At 36.7% G+C, this 15,328-nt stretch overlaps 1 pseudogene; it reads right to left on the reverse strand.

The window, feature by feature from the left end:
* Positions 1-8,046: 8,046 nt before the first annotated feature.
* On the reverse strand, positions 8,047-8,179 carry LOC111827825 (annotated as a pseudogene).
* Between the last annotated feature and the right edge of the window lie 7,149 nt (positions 8,180-15,328).

A 15,328-nucleotide genomic window follows, 5' to 3' on the forward strand; every position in this document is an offset into this window, starting at 1 on the left:
GCTGCCTTACTGAAGTTAGAGCCATTTTTCTTGCAATGATTTAAAATGTTCCTCTCAGTTTCGTCTAGGAACCTTTTTGACAGCAGCCGTCTTAAATCAAGCTGATGTTGGAAATGCTGTAGGAATTTCACTAAACTTGACAGCAGGGAAACGTTTAAAGAAGTCTTTTTAACCAAATTTGTCCCCTACAAACAAAGCTCATAGATTTTAGGACACAGTCTTTTCCCCAATGGTGGTGCTATTGCCCTATTGTGGAGACAAATCTGTTTTTATCTACAGCGTGGCATCCACCCTGATAATGGAACTTCTACATCTTAAACTTTCAATTTTTCCCAATATTTCTCTGCATGCTATTCTTAGAGGTAAATTTTAGAGGGGAAAAAAAAGTTGTCATGTTGAGGCAAAAAAAAATCACATTAGATTTTTATTGACACAGGGCCAAAGCCAACTAATTTGAAGAAAACATACTTTTGTAATCTTCCATCTAAGAATATATTATACAATTCTATTTCTATAAGATTTTACATTATGATAAAAATCTAAAATTCTACGCATTGCATTGAAGGATCTTTTTTCCTTAGGGCTGACCCTCTTCCACGAGCAGTGTGAGATCTGTGCAGTCACACAAGGAGCTGATGCTGTTGTATATTCTTTGTTTTTATATTTTATTTTTATTTTTAAATTACAGTTGGTGCATAATATTATATTATCAGGTGTACAACCCTGTGATTAGACATTTATATGACTTATGAAGTTATCACCCTGATAAGTCTAGTACCATCTGTTACCATACATAGTTATTGCAATATTATTGACTGTATGCCTTTGTCCTGTACTTTACATCCCCATGAATATTTTTGCAACTACCAATTTGTACTTCTAAGTCCCTTCACCTTTTCACCCATCCTCCAACCCCCTTCCCATCTGGCAACTGTCAAAATGTTCTCTGTATCTATGAGTCTGTTTCTGTTCTGCTTGTTTATCTTATTTTATTTTAATGCCACTTATAAATGAAATCATCTGGCATTTTTATTTCTCTGTATGACTTACTTCACTAGAATAATACTCTCTAAGTCCAATAGATGTTGTTGCAGATTTCTTTCTTTTTTATGCCTGACTCATATTCCATTGTATATATGCAACACTTCTTTTTTCATTCATCTATTGATGGACACTTAGATTGTTTCCATATCTTGGCTATTGTAAATAATGCTGCAATAAACATATGGATTGTGTATGTCTTTTATGATTAGTGTTTTGGGTTTCTTTGAATAAATATCCAGAAGGGGAAATACTGGGTCCTTCTTTGTCTCTTCTTTGTCTCTTGTTGTATATATAGCCTTTGTTCTAATTTTCATTTTGTCTTGTATAAGTATGACTACCCAAGATTTTTTTGTTTCCATTTTCATGAAATATCTTTTTCCATCCCTTAACTTTCAGTCTGTGTCTTTTAATATATATATATATATATATATATATATATATATATATATATATTTCAGAAAGGAAGAGAGAGAGATAGAAACATCAATGATAAGTATGAATCATTGATCGGCTGCCTCCTGCATGCCCCACACTGGGGATCAAGTTTGCATCCCACCTGCATATGCCCTGACTGGGAATTGAACCTTCTGGTTCATAAGTCAACGCTCAACCACTGAGCCATGCTGGCTGGGCTGTGTGTATCTTTAGATCTGAAGTGAGTCTTCTGTAGAGAGCATATGTAAGGATCAATTTTGTTATTCACTCAGTCTTTTAATTGGAGGATTTCATCCATTTTCATTTAAAATAATTATTGTTAGATATGTATTTATTGCCATTTTATTATTCATATTTTAAATCTTTTTTTCTTCTTCTTTTTGAAGAAGACACTTTAACATTTCATTTCCATTTTATTTTATTTTTGTTAATCCTCACCTGAGGATATTTTTTCCACTGATTTTTAGAGAACATGGAAGGGAAGGGGAGAGATACAGAGAAAGTGCTGGGGCTGACCAGCAGCCCCTGAATGATGGATGAACAGGTTACTCAGACACAGTTTCACTGTGAAAGAGAAGGCTAAGGGACGGCCTGGCTGAAGAAGCCAGGCAGCCTTGATTGCCTGCCTCTTTAGGCTCTTATTGGAATTTTTATCTTTAGATACAATCAGTAGGGTAAGTAATCTTGGGAGGACACATGTGTTTACATTGTCTTCTAGGCAAGGGAATCTAGGGATTAAGCATAAGGATTCTAGTAAACACCCAGGGGTCTGCATGTGCACAGACTTGTTTGGAAAGGTCAAGGAATAATCAGGGGTGCCGCCTTCGACACTCCCCTAAGTCTCCCCTAAGTTGGAACTCCGATAAACAGGGCAGGTGGCCTTCCACACACTTCTCCTTTCTCAGAATGTCCTCCTTACAACTTTCCAACCAAGTTTCTTGTACTCCCCAACAAGAGAGAAACATCAATATGAGAGAGACACAATGATTGGTTGCCTCCCACACATGCTCCGACCTGGGCTTGGGATTGAGCCTGCAACCAAGGTACATGTCCTTGACTGGAATTGAACCTGGGACTCTTCAGTCTGTGGACCAGTGCTCTAACCACTGAGAAACCCAGCTAGGACAACATTTCTTGTAATACTGGTTTGGTGGTGATGAACTCCTTCAGCTTTTTCTTATCTGGGAAGCTCTATATCTGTCCTTTGATTCTAAATTATAGCTTTGCTATTTAGAGTAAACTTGGTTGTAGGTCCTCGCTTTTCATCACTTTGAATATTTTGTGCCAATCCCTTTTGGCCTGCAAAGTTTCTGTTGAGAAATCAGGTGACAGTCTTATGGGAGTTCCCTTTAGGTAACTACCTGCTTTTCTCTTGCTGCTTTTAAGATTATCTCTTTGTTATTCACCTTTTGCATTTTAATTATGATGTGTCTTGGTGTGGGCCACTTTGAGTTCACTTTGTTTGGGACTCTGTACTTCCTGGACTTGTATATCTATTTCCTTCACCAGGTTAGGGAATTTTTCTGTCATTATTTTTTCAAATAGGTTTTCAATTTCTTCTTTCCTCTTTTCCCATGATGAGACTGTTGGTACACTTGAAGTTGTCCCAGAGGTTCCTTAAACTATGCTCATTTTTAAAATTCTTTTTTATTTTTTACTGTTCTGATTGAGTGTTTTCTGCTTCCTTATCTTTGAAATAATTTATTTGATCCTCTGCTTCATCTACTCTACTGACTCCCTGTAATGTATTCTTCATTTCAGTTATTATATGCTTCATTTCTGACTGGTTTATTTTTATTTTTTCTATCTCTGTTATTATGTTTTGTATATCTTTGATGAAGTCCTCACTGAGTTCCTTTACTCTTTCACTAAATTTATGGAGCATCCTTCTAACCAGTGTTTTTAACTTTGTTTTTCTCCATTTTGTTTAGTTCTTTTTTTCTGGAGTTTTGTTCTGTTCTTGCATTTGGGACATGTTTCTTTATCTCCTCATTTTGGCAGCCTCCCTATGTTTGTTTCTATGTATTATGTAGAGCTGCTACTTCTCCCAGTCTTGGTAGAGTGGCCTTATATAGTAGGTGTCTTGTAGGGCCAATGATGCAGCTTCCTCAGTCCCCCAAGTTGGGTGCTCCAGGTGCAACTCCTGTGTGGGCTGTGTGTACCTTCCTGTTATAGTTGAGACTTGATTGCTATTGGCATGTTAATTGGAGAGATTTACTCCCAGGGTGATCAGTTGTGAGGACTAGCTATGAACATCACAGAGGATCTGCTGCACAGGGGTTGACCCAATAGAGAACAAACTTCAGTGGGTCTCAGGTACCCACTGAGTCTACCCCTTAATTGTGTTGCTTCTGAAGGTGGATGGGTGGTGTCTGCTGTGGTTTAAAGCTTTCCACTGGTTGCCCTGTCTCTGGGGCACCCTGGGATGTATAGGCCAAAGTCAGCTGCTGCCTGTGCTGTGCCCTGGTTTACAACCAGTATTATTCTGACAGATGTAAATAAAAATCTATCCTGAAGGAAGGCACTTTCATTCAAGATCTCAGGATATCCTGACAAATATTGTTTGTCAAGTCAAAAATAAATCTGCCCTGACCAGTGACTTCAGTGTTTAGCAACTGCCCGCGTACTAAAAGGTCACAGGTTGGATTCCCTGTCAAGGACACATACCTGGGTTGCATGTTCAATCCCCAACCCTGGTTGGGCACGTGCAGGAGGCAACCAATGGATGTGACTCTCTCACATTGATCTCTCTCTCACTTTCTCTCTCTCTCCCTCCCTCCCTCCCTCCCTTTCACTCTCTAAATATCAATGCAAAAATATCCTCAGGTGAGGATTATAAAAAAAAAAAAGAGAAAATAAAATCTGGCACATGCAGAAATAGGGAGCTATGATAGAAAAACGAAATGAAACAAAACAAAACAAAACAAAAACAACAGAAGCACCATACAGCAGAAACATGTTCACAGACTTTAGACTAGAACTATCAGATGGAGATTTAATATATTTAAAGAAATAAAAAGCAAGCTTGAAAATAATTGAAGGGAACAAGGAATGATAAAAAAAATGTCATAGCAGATTTGAACAATAATTAGAATTTAAAAATGAAAAATGTAACTAAAATAATAACTCAAGGCATACTTTTTAAAAAAATATATTTTTATTGATGTCAGAGAGGAAGGGGGAGGGAGAGAGAGAGAAACAACCATGATGAGAGAGAATCATGGATCGGCTGCCTCCTGCATGCCCCACCCTGGGGATCGAGCCCGCAACCTGGGCATGTGTCCCGACTGGGAATTGAACCCGGGACCCTTCACGATGCTCTATCCACTGAGCCACACCGGCCGGGGCAAGGCATACTTTTAATAGCATTGGACACACAAGAAGACAAAACTAGTAAAATTTAAAGAAAGAAAATAAAATAAAAAAATTACTCATAAAATAGCACATTGAAACAAGAGTGGAACCCAGAAGATAGTGAGGAGATAACTTTAATGTGCCAAAAGGAAATAAATGCCAACCTAGAATTCTACGCCCAGGGGAAAATATCTATCAATATTGCAGGCAAACAAAAACTAAAATAGTTCATTACCAGGTGAAGTACACATAAAGAGAGTCATTTCATAATGTTAATTTTCAACTTAGTAGGAAGATATTACAAATTTAAATTTGGTTAACAATAACCTCAAATACATGAAGCAAAAATTTGACAGAAATCCAAGAAAAAAGAAACAATTCACCATTCACTGTGGGACACTTTAACTTTCTCAGTCATATGAAAAAGTAAATTTAAAAAATATTAGATAATATTTGAAGAACAAGTAGCAAACAACTTAACAGACATATACAGACCACTACTACAGAATTTCAGAATACTGCGTTTTCATGAACATGCACATTACAAAATTGACCATTCACAGCCTGAAATATTATACAATGAGAATGAGTGATATGCAGCTATCCACAACAATATGGATGAATCTCACCAATAATCACATTGAGAAAAAGATGACAAAACAAAAATATATATGCTGTATAATTCCATATATGTAAAGTGTAAAAACAGCCAAACTAATCAAGGCTATTAGAATCTAGAATAGTGGTCACACTTGGGGGATGTGACTGGAACTTCTGGTGTTCTGACAATGTTTTGTGTCTTGATCTGTGTGCTAATAACATACCAGTAGGTGTGTTCAATGTGTGAACATTTATCCACCTGTAATTTACAGTGTGTGCACTTTTCTATATGTATATTATAATTCAACAAACAAAAAGTTTTTTAGAAAATGACTATAATGGGCTGCAAAGAAAATTTCAACAAATATCAAAGAATTAAAATCATACTAGATATGATTTGAAGACAGTGAGACATAACTAGATATCTATAACCAAAATATTATAGATTATCTCTATTTTTTAATACCTCTGTGTTTGGATATTGAAAAAAAAACGTATTTCTGAATAGCCTATGGGTCAAATAAGATATTACAAAGGAAATTAGAAAATGTGTTGAATGCTTGATAAAGAAAATATTACATATAAAAATTTGTGATGGCCCTAACCGGTTTGGCTCAGTAGATAGAGCGTCGGCCTGTGGACTGAAGGGTCCTGGGTTCGATTCCGATCAAGGGCATGTACCTAGGTTGCAGGCACATCCCTAGTAGGGGGTGTGCATGAGGTAGCTGATCGATGTTTCTCTCTTATCAATGTTTCTAACTCTCTATCCCTCTCCCTTCCTCTCTGTAAAAAATCAATAAAATATATTTAAAAAAAATTTGTGATGGAATTATTGAGACTTTCTATATGGCCCATATTATGTTTAATTTTGGTCAATGTACCATTAAGCATTTAAAAAATATTTGTAGTCTGCAATTGTTGGGTGATTTTATACCTACACACTTGTTTATTAGTCTTAATATTTAAATCTTCTATATCCTTATTGATTTTCTTTTGTCTCCTTGTTCTCTTTCTAAAATTTCCCATTCTGGTTATGAATTTCTCAATTTCTCCTTAGAGCTCGGCCATTTTTGCTGTATGTAATTAAAGATGGTATTAATGCACTGAAATTTACAATTGTTTTGTCCAGATGAATTGACTCTTTTATCATTAGGTAATGTCCTATTTATATCCAATGGTTTTCTTATCTTAAGGCCTACTATAAGTGATATTTTATAGCTAGCTTCCAGTTTCTTTTTCATCTGTGTTTGCATGGTATCTCTATCCATTCTTTTACTTTAAACCTTTTAATAAAGGTGTGTCAAATAAATGAGATATGGTTGTTGAATACCTAACCAGTCAGACCATGTTTGTTAATTGGAGGGTTTAGTCTGTTTACATTTAATGTAATGAGTGATATACTTGGATTTAAATCTGTCATCTTACTTCTTTTAAAATTCCATATGTTCTAATTTCTTTGCCCTTTCCCCTTATCTTCTTTTAGATTAACTAAGTATATATTTATCCTACTGTCTCTTCGTTATTAATGTATTGGTTATACAATCTTTTTTGTTTTTCAATCCTCACCCGAGGATACGGTTTTTTTAAAATTGATTTTAGAGAGAAAGGAAGAGAGAGAGAGAGAAACATAGAAACATCAATGTGAGAGAGAAGCATCGATCAATTGCCTCAGACCCCAACCAGGATTGAACCCACAACCTAGGTATGTGCCCTGCCTGGGAATTGAACCCACAACCTTTTTTTTTTTTGTATTCCCACAATGTTCCAACCAACTGAGCCACCCAGTCAGGGTAATTACACATTCTTTTAATATTTTAAATGGATTACCCTAGAAGATAAAATATGCATTCTAACGTGTTATATTAAAGTCTAACATAAATTTTTACTTTACCACTTCCAGGACAATACAATAAAAATATATTTTTTAAAAAAAAAATATATATATATTTTTGATTTCAGAGAGGAAGGGAGATAGAGAGATAGAAACATCAATGATGAGAGAGTATTGGCTGCCTCCTGCACGACCCCTACTGGGGGAGATCCAGCCCACAACCCAAGCATATGCCCTTGGCTGGAATTTAACCTGGGACCCTTTAGTCCGCAGGCCAATGATCTATCCACTAAGCCAAACCGGCCAGGGCACAATGGCCTTAAAATCTCTTAATTCTATTTACCTCTCTCCATATTTTTGTTATTGTTCTCATATATTTCAGTTCTTTTTATATTTTAAATTCTATGCATTATTGCTGTTGTTTTATTCATTAAATATATTATCTCTTCTGCTTCCTTTATTTCTTTTCTTCCCTTCTTTCTCCCCTCTTTCTTTCCTTCTCTTCCTCCTTCCCTTCCAGCCTCCCTCCCACCTTGCCTTCCTAATTTCTATGCTTCTACCTGAAAATATTTTTCATATACCTAAAGAATCTCTTACTATTTCCCTCACTGCAGATCTATTTGAGATGGGTTTACTCAGTTTGGGTTCATTTGAAAATATTTTTATTTACCTTCTTTTTTGAAGAATATTTTTTCCGTGTATAAAATTCTAGGTTTGCAAATGTTCTCTTTAAGCCCTTTAAAGATGTCATTTTGTTGTTTTCTGGCTTCCATCTTTTTTTAGCTTGTTTTAAACTAGCCCACATCCTATAGAGCAGACGATAAGCACTGCGAGGCCAGCTTCAGTATTATTTTTTCTCCTTTTACGAACTCCAAGAGTGGTGTTCAAATCAGATGGAAAAGGGAACTGGAGGGTTCCATTTTCTTTTCTTGAGTGCTTAGTAGTCAGTCTTAACCTGACAAAGGGTCTCTGAAAAAAAATCAAATAATGTATTCATATTAAATATTAAAAACTTTCTGAGAACAGGAATAAGAAAAGACTACCCATTATCATTTCAGCTAAAAAATGCCACAAAACCATAAAACAAAAAAACCCTATATGACTACCAAGTACATAAATAACACTAATATTATGTGGAGATGACATGACAATACATGTAGAAAACATAAAATAATATAAAAATGTGAGATTTTAAAATAAATTTAGCAAGGACACTGTATACAAAGTTAACATCAAAATCAGTTTTATATCTATATGCCAGCAATAACAAAAAAGTAAAATGAAAACATTTAAATAGTACCAGAATAACAAATATCTATGAAAGTTGTACAATATTTCTACACAGACACACACACACACACACACACACACACACACACACACACAAACATTGAAAGAGGAAAAAAGGAAACATCTGTAATACTTTCAACAATAAAGATAAATTTAAAGCTTAAAAAAGAGTATAGTATAGTAAATACATAACAAATACCTAAACCAGTAAAAAAAAAATGGAATGAAAATAAATAAAATAAATGGAAGAATATACCATGTTAATGTAAGAGACGTTTATGGACATATTGTCATTATGCCAATAAACTCTATATTTTTTATAGTTGATAAAAATTCAAATAAACTATGTCAAAATGCCCTGTATTTTCTACAGATTTAACGTAATGCCAATTAAAATTAGAGGGTTTTTTTTTTTTTTGCTACAAATTGACAAACTAATTCTACAACATCTATACAAATCTAAAGGGGCACAAAGAGCTAAATTAATCTTGAAGCTGAAGAACAAAGTGGGAGAATTTACACAATTGTATATCAATGCATATTAAAAGCTACTGTATTTAATACAGCTTCATAAACAAGAAAAAGCTAAAGGAGTTCATCACCACCAAACCAAAGTTATATGAAATGTTGAAGGGCATTATTCATGAAGAAGAAGATGAAGAAGAAGAAGAAGAAGAAGGAGGAGGAGGAGGAGGAGGAGGAGGAGGAGGAAGGGGAGATAAAAATACGAACAATAAAATGGCAACAAATACATATCTATCAACAATTGAATCTAAAAATCAAAATAAATGAACAAAATAAACTGGTGAATAAAACAGAATCAGAGGCATGGAAGCATGGAACAGACTGACAAATCTCAGAGGGAAGTGGGAAGGAAGGGCGGGAAGAGATTAACCAAAGATCTTATCTATGGCCACAGACGGTAGGGTGGTGAAGGCATGGGGTGGGGCAGGAACTGGGTGGAGGGAGGTAATGGGGTGGGAGCGGGTGAGAAAGGGGGACATCTGTAATACCATCAACAATAAAGATTAAAAAAAGAAAATAATAGTCGTCGCTGACAGTAACATGAGGGACTAAAAAAAAAAAAAAAAGTAAATAAACCACTGCAGCAGAATTCAGAGTTGAGAAACAGTCACTTGGATTATGACAAAGGTAGCAGGACAAAGCAGTGAGCAAAAGATGGTCTTTTTATTAAATGGTGCTGTGTATGTAGAAAATCAAACTGGATTTCTACATGGAAAAAAATGAATCTCAGCTCGTACATTATACCATACTTAATAAAAATTTCAGATGGATTTGAGAATCTAAATGTGTAGGTTAAAACAAGAAATCTGCAGGAACTATGGCAACCAATAATCAGATATGGCTATTTCAATTTAAGCTTAAATTAATTAAAATAGTAACATTAAAAATTTAGTACAGTTTCAACTAGCCACATTTTAAGTGCTCAGTATGTCCTATATATGCAGATATAGAAAATTTTCAATATATAAGAAAGTTCTCTACTGGACAGTAATCTATATATATAAAACCCTAATATGCAAATAGACCTAACAGCGGAACAACCGAACAACCGAATAACCAAACAACCAGTCACTATGATGTGTGCTGACCACCAGGGGGTGCGCACAGAACATGGAGGGCATCAGCAGCAGGCAGCAGAGTGTGGAACTGGATGATGGAGCAGGTGAGCGGGGGCACCAGACCAAAGCGGGGCACTGGTTGCTGTCATCGGGCGAGCCTCTGGTGGTTACTGAAAATTCTTTGCTTCCGCACGCCACAGTCCCACCAGGTGCTTGCACCTGCTGCCGGCGCCAGCCCTGCTCACACTTGCTGCCGGTACTGGAGCTGCCACTCGCACCCGCTGCTGGCACCTGGCGCCAGCCCCAATTGCTCCGTGCTATCAGCGGGTGTGAGCAGCAGCTGCTGGCCCCGATCTCCCCTCAGGGCTTCTCTACTTTCCCCTGCTCCTGAAGGGTGATTGGGGCCGGCAGCTGCCGCTCACACCCGCTGCTGGCACCAGAGCCACGGCCAGTCCCACTCGCACCTGCTCCAATAGCTCTGCGCCATCAGCGGGTGCGAGTGGTGGCTGCTGGCTCTGATCACCCCAGGGCTTCTCCACCTCCCCCTGCTCCTGAGGGGCGATTGGGGCCGGCAGCCACCTCTTGCACTGCTGCCAACGACGGCCCAGCTTACATCCGCTGCTGGCACCAGAGTCGTTGCTTGCACCCACTGCTGGTACCGGCCCCGCTTGCACCAGTGCCCAGTGCCAGTGCCCAGTGCCAGTCCCAATTGCTCAGTGCCATCAGTAGATGTGAGCAGCAGCTGCTGGCCCGATCGCCCCTGAGGGCTTCTTCACCTCCCCCTGCTCCTGAGGGGTGATCAGGGCAGTAGCTGCTGCTGGCAGACAGGGGACTGGGGGCCATGGCAGGAGGGGCTGGGTGGGGGTGCGGAGGATGGACCGAGACCCACCCCTATGCCCACCGCAGTCTCTCAGCCCACAGTTCCTTTCAAGGTGCACAAATTCTTGCACTGGGCCCCTAGTGTTCTATAAAATAATATAAGATCATATATTCATGACTTTAAAGTAGGCTGCATGTTTCTTACAAAGATAGAAAGGGTACTAAGTAGAAAAGAGAATATTGATAAATTAGATCTTATTAATACCAGGGGTTTCTGTTAATCAAAAGATATAATTAAGAAATAGGGAATATTTCTATATACCACTGTAGTATAATCACCAGTTTATATTTTTAAATGAAAAATCAAAGTGGAGAAAAATGTGTAATGTATGTTAAAATAGCTTAAAAGCAGAAGATAGACACATATATTTGCTTATATTTTATATATATACTTACATTAAAACAGAAATAGTGAAAGGATATATCATAAAATATGATGACCTGTAAGAGGAGAGGACTAGAGTGGAGGAGCAGGGATAGTAGATGCTAGACTTCTCTAAATATTTTTCCTTTTATAAATTTATTTTGGAACCATGTAAACATTTCACATAACTATTAAAATTAAATTTTAAAAAGCAAGTCCTAACTTTGAAAGGAATTTGAAACAAATGAACCTAACTCTGAATGTAGTGTGTGGCTTAACTACACAGAGATAAACTATTCCAAGATACTTTAAAATACAATAATTTGCACTGTGAGTGCCTAGTGAGATATACCCTACAAATGAAAAGAATGGCAAAAATATTAAACTTTTACTGTAATCATATTGTTGGTGAGGTGCTGGTATTGTTTTCTAAGTCTGTTGTTTGAGTAGTATGGCAGTAACGAATGAGTAATTATGTTGATGTAAATGAAAACCAGCTTTGTTTTGGAAGATTGATGAAATAAGTAAAAACCTTATAGTGCTGAACTTGGAAATATTAGTATTGAACTTGTGATGCCTAAATCTTTTTAAAAAATGCACAGTAACTGAGGATACCTAGAAACACTAATTGAACCCTGTAGCAATAAGACCACCGATTGTCCAGATTATATCTCTAAATATCATCTCCCAAAAAAAGGAAGTGAAGGGTCCTTGGAGACTAGTTGATTCCAGGTCTGAGACTGGAAATTTACAAAATGAACCTGGATATTTGTAATACCAGAAAGCAGACATTATCTTTAAAATAAATTAAATGAGCCCTAACCGATTTGGCTCAGTGGATAGAGCGTTAGCCTGCAGACTGAAGGGTCCCAGGTTCGATACTGGTCAGGGGCATGTACTGTGGTTGTAGGCACATCCCCAGTAGGGGGTGTGCAGGAGGCAGCTGATCGATGTTTCTCTCTCATTGATGTTTCTGACTCCCTGTCCCTCTCCCTTCCTCTCTGTAAAAAATCAATAAAATATATTTAAAAAAATAAATTAAATGAGTCTGTCATTGCAAGAAAAACAACTGACAGTATTTGCTGTGAATGATAACATGTAAGATTTTGAATGAGAATTATAATTTTGGAAAACTTGTGTCTACCACTGTTAGCTTGTTGTTTCTCAATACTAAAAGACTCATGAGATCAGTGGTGTTGACAAATGTGATTTTTTTGTTATTGTATAATAAAATGTGTCTATATTTAGAAGATCTGCATAGCTCTGTGAACCAATATTTCCCAAACAAGCAATAAACCTGACTTTTATAAAGTATATAATGGAAGGGATGAATGGTGTTAGCATTTTAATAGTCACTTATGTAAACTGTTCAGTATTCAATTATTACATTGCATGAAAAAATAATACAAATCTAGAACTAAAAAACAATGAGATACTAGTACACACCACTGTAAGAATGAAAATTTTAAAGGTAGGTAATGCTAAGTATTACAAAAATGTAAAATAATGGGGACTCTCAAATACTGGGAGAGTAAATTGGAACAACTATTTGTGAAACTGTTGGCAGTATTAAAGCTGACCATACTCACACCTAATAACCAAGCAATTTCCACTACTAGCTACATATGCAGTAGAAATGTGTACCAAGAGACATGAGAAAAATATTCATAGCAGAACTGTTTGTAATAGCAAAAAATAAGTGACGTAATGTCCATCAACAGAAAAATGGATAAATAAATTGTGGTATATTCATACAAAGCAATACTAGTATATAGCAATTTAATGAATGAATCATATCTATACACAGCAGCCTAAATGAATGTCATATGTATAATATTGAGTGAAAGGATTCAGACAGAAAAACATAATCATACTATATGATTCTATTTTTATAGTGTTGGAACTCATGATAATGGTTATATTTCAGAGGGGAGCACTGATAGGGAAGGACCAAGGGAGTTTGGAGGTGCTACTATTGCTCTTCTGTACCTCTGTAGTGGTTACATGATTGTGTTGGTTTTGAATTCTCTCATACACTTATGATATGTGAATCTTTATGTGCGTTTACTTCAGTTAAAATTTTTAAAAATAAGGTTTGTGTGAAGCAGCTAATATCATGCTTAAGTGGAAAATTTTCAGCTTTAAATCCATACATTAGAAACAACAAAACTTGAAAATCAGTAAGCTAAACAAGAAGCTAGAAAATAAATAGCAAATTGTATACAAAGGAACTATAAAGTTGGAAATAAACTTAAGAGCAGAAATCAATAAAATAGAGAGCAAATATATTAGGAAAAATGAGAGGTGACAATAACTAACATCAGAATTGAAGAAGGTGGGTAAAGAGGGGGAAAAAGGGGACATCTGTAATAGGGTCAACAATACCAGTATATAAAAGCCTAATATGCAAATTGTCCCCTTGGGAGTTCTACCAGGAGACCAGGAGTTCGATCACTTGCTATGATGTGCGTTGACCACCAGGGGCGGCGTGGTGCAAAGGAAGGCCCCAGCCGGCAGCCGGAAGGCCCTGATCGGCCCTGATTGCTGGCCAGGCCTAGGGACCCTACCCATGTACAAATTTTGTGCACCGAGCCTCTAGTAAATAGATAAATAAATATCACAAGAGGACATTATAAACAACTTTATGCCAAAATATTTGAAATTTTAGATGAAATTAGCATATTTCTGGGAAAACAGAATTTATGGAAATGAAACAAGAATAAAATATGAATAACTTTATTATTAATAAAAATTGATATCATGATTTAAAACTTTCCCACAAAGAAAACTTAAGGAACATAGAGTATCACTAGTGAACACTACTAAATATTTAAGAAAGAAATATCACCAATGTTAGCAAAGATGTCCTCTAGAGAAGAGGGGAAAAAAGAGTAAGAAAAAGTTCTAACTTGTTTAATAGGGCCAGCATAACCATGATACCAAACTCTTATAAGAAAGGAAAATGACAAGACAATCTCAAGTGATGAATATACAGAGGGGGGCAAAAGTAGATTTACAGTTGTTTGTATGGAAAATAATACAACAAATAGGGGAAGATCAAGGCAGTTTGGATTTAATAAATAATAATGTAAAGATAAACTATGCTTCACATACTCACAACTGTAAACCTACTTCTGCCCCACCCTGTAGATGCAAAAACTCATTATTAAGATGTCTTAATTGGTTGGTTTTATTTTGTATGACCATCACTCTGACTCTAAACAAAGCAGCTGTAATCTTTGTTCAAAGATTTTAAAAAATAAGCATAATGTAACTGATTTCAGAGAGTACATTTTTGAGGGTATGCCATTAGGGCTATGCTATGAAAATAGTATATACTAGAGGCCCGATGCACGAAATTCGTGCAAGGGGCTTGGCCCTCGCACCCGCGGCGACTGGCCTCAGCCCTTACAGCCCTGCCTTTGTCCGGAAGGACATCCAGAAGGTGGTTTGGCTGTCCGGTCTAATTAGCATATTATGCTTTTATTATTATAGATGTTGATGGCAACCAGATGGCTCTAGGAAGAGCCAAGAATTTGGGATGTGACACAAAGGTGTTTCTCTGCATCTCAGGAGATTTTGTAATTGCATATTCATTCCTAGATTCCACAACAGGTTTTTAAAATTTATTTATTTATATTTTTATTGATTTCAGAGAGGTAGGGAGAGGGAGAGAGAGAGAAACATCAATAATGAGAGAGAATCATTGATTGGCTGACTCCTACATGCCCCCTACGGGGGATTGAGCCTGCAACCTGGGTTGACGCTCAACCACTGAGCCACACCGGCTGGGCCCACAACAGTTTTAGATGGATACATAGCTTGTATTGAGGAAGAAATTATTATCCTAAGTATTTTTCATAAATGCAATGTAAAAGAGACATGCAATTTATTTATATACTGAACCATTCTCATCATGTAAACTAAAATTAGGAAAAAAAATGAGTA

This window comes from Myotis lucifugus, unplaced genomic scaffold, assembly GCF_000147115.1.
Source record: "Myotis lucifugus unplaced genomic scaffold, Myoluc2.0 scaffold_223, whole genome shotgun sequence".
NCBI lineage: Eukaryota > Metazoa > Chordata > Mammalia > Chiroptera > Vespertilionidae > Myotis > Myotis lucifugus.